This window comes from Bos indicus x Bos taurus, chromosome X (genome assembly GCF_003369695.1).
Source record: "Bos indicus x Bos taurus breed Angus x Brahman F1 hybrid chromosome X, Bos_hybrid_MaternalHap_v2.0, whole genome shotgun sequence".
Taxonomy (NCBI): domain Eukaryota; kingdom Metazoa; phylum Chordata; class Mammalia; order Artiodactyla; family Bovidae; genus Bos; species Bos indicus x Bos taurus.
In genome coordinates this window covers 36,858,389-36,860,887 of record NC_040105.1, presented here as the reverse complement: position 1 = coordinate 36,860,887, position 2,499 = coordinate 36,858,389, and the positions used below count along the sequence as shown (strand labels likewise).

The following is a 2,499-nucleotide window of genomic DNA, read 5'->3' as shown; positions in this document are numbered from 1 at the left end:
TCTATGTATACGCTAATATATCCCATATGTGTCTTTCCAAACCTGATCTCCCACCCGAGTGTCAGATTCATTTTTATGGCTGCCTGCATGACAGTTCTACTTGGGTATCTAATAGGCATCTCAGATTTTACATGACATGTCTTCCCAGCTCCTCGAGTCCCCCTGAAGACATCCCCAGCTTCATAAATAGCACGACCATCAGCCAGGGTGTTCAAATCCAAACTGGATCCTAGGTTATTTTCACCATTTCCCATTCATCACCTCTGGTCCATAAAGCAAACATTATAGACTCATGAAATTCATCTGAAATTTGTCTACATCTCTTCCTCTGCCAATGCCACAGTTTAAGCCACCATTGTTTCTCTAGGCCTGCTATAGTCTCTCAATTGGTCTTCCATCTTCAACTCTCTTCACTCTCTGCATTCTTCAAAGCAGCCAGAGTCAGAGTCAGAATCTTAACATTCAGAGAGATTTATGCTGCTTGATACTTAATACTACAAATTGACCTTCAATCTTGGCCTTATGTTTTTCAGTCCTTCTATTGAGGTAATTTGGGGCTTGGGGTGCCATGTAACCTTAATGGAAGGAAGGGCACAATAAAAATAACTTTTGCATGTTTTGTAAGGACAACATGCATGTCCAGCATGGTGACCTAGGGAGTCACCCCTTTGTCTGTGGACAGTCCAGCCTAAGGCTCAGTTACCTTTGTCACCATCGCCCAGGGTGAGCTTGTCAAAGAGGGTCTCCACCAGTCTGGCTTCTGTGATCTCCATCCTGCTTCCCAGAATCAACAAACACTAACATTTACATATTTTAGTAAACTCAGAGTTTTCAGGTAAAATTTAGGAACCCTTTATTTTAATCCATGAACCATGCCATTCCCTTCATTCTTCCTCCAGAGGCACCATTGTTGTGATTTTCATACTTCTACTATTCACGGGCACCCACATTCACCAGAGCCTCACCTCACCCCCCCCCCCCATATACCACATTGCTTATTAGGGGGAAATGGATTTTGTATTTTCCAGGGTCCCATGGAACCCCTTCTCCCTCCCTCTGTGGAAATCCCAACCTGTCTGTGGACAGGGCACTGGTAGCTGGAGAGACTCCTGGATACCTGTTTTAAAACTTGAAAAGTTAGGAGTTTGCACACACACATCAACCAGAGACCTTTATTTCTTTAGGAACCAATAACTTTATTGCAAGGAATGGCAAAATTGAAAGAAGAAAAACTTCAGTGAACTTTTCTGCAAGGGCAATACTGGGGACTGCATAGCAGACAGAGTGACCTTGTACAATCACCCCTCACTCTGGGAAAAGTCCACTTTTGAACTTAGAGTCCAGGTATCAGTTTTTCTTGTCACCATCACCCAGGGTAAGCTTGTCAAAGAGGTACTCTGCCAGGCCGTCTTCCGGGGACCCCATCTTACTCAGGATGCTGACATGGCCCGCCAGCTCCTTGGTGAACTCTGCCTGCTGGTTCAGGTAGCCGGTCTCCAGGAAGTGGCACAGGTGGGGGTCGCGCTTTTCGGTGGCCAGCTGGTGCAGGTCGAGCAGGCTCTGGTTGATGTGCTCCTCTACGTTCAGAGCATCTTGCATGGCTTTGAGACCACTCTCCCACTCTTGGGTCTCCAGCTTCCTGATGTTGTGGAAGGAGACGCGGCCCCCGCGCTGGTTCTGCAGGAACATCAGGCTCTCAGCCCTCTTGTTATGCTCGTGGGAGTGGAGCAGGAAGAAGCGGGAGAAGTGCTTTAAGGCCACATCATCACGGTCGAGGTAGAAGGCCACTGCCAGGCACTGGAAGGAGGCATGGAGCTCCAGGGTGGCGTGGCTGTTGACCGCAGCCTCACACTCTGGGTGGTAGTTCTGGCGTACCTGCGAGGGCGGTGCGGGCTGCATAACTCGCACCGCAGGTGTGGGAGGTGAGAACGCCAGAGTGACCGTGAAGCCACGGCGCCGGTACCGGTGGCCTGGGAGAGTACCCAGGGTGGACTATTAAGGTGGCCTGAGACAGGCGGCTCAAATCAGGGCGGCAGCTCTGGGATGAACTGGAAGAGGATTCCGTTACCAGGTTTACGAGGGGGACAGACGTTCCATTTCTGTTGGAGAGGGGGCGTGCTGGTGGGCGGAGCCCGAGCCCAGTGTTCCAGGTTCCACCAGAGCCTGGGTGGGGCAAGACTGAGCTGAGCACCTGGCATCTATTATATTTTAAATTTTGCTGTAATATTTCTGTTTTTCAAGGACTTTCTCTTGTTCTCTAATTGCTCCCTTTTACAGCACCCTATTCTCATTTTATAAACCCGCTGGCTTCCTTAGAGGATATGAATTTGCATTTTTTGGTAATGTTCTTTTCTTTTCCTGTATTATATATTTTTTCCTCTAGAAATAGTTCTGTTTGTTCATCATGATCCTCTCGTTCACTTCCCTCAAATATCTGGCAAGCATTTATCCATCCATATTTGGGAATAAAGGATTCATTGGATTAGCCTCAGAATCAAA

The 2,499-nt window shown here is 48.0% G+C and overlaps 1 pseudogene; it reads right to left on the bottom strand.

Moving 5' to 3' along the window:
- Positions 1-1,347: 1,347 nt before the first annotated feature.
- LOC113887851 lies at positions 1,348-2,004 on the bottom strand (annotated as a pseudogene).
- Between the last annotated feature and the right edge of the window lie 495 nt (positions 2,005-2,499).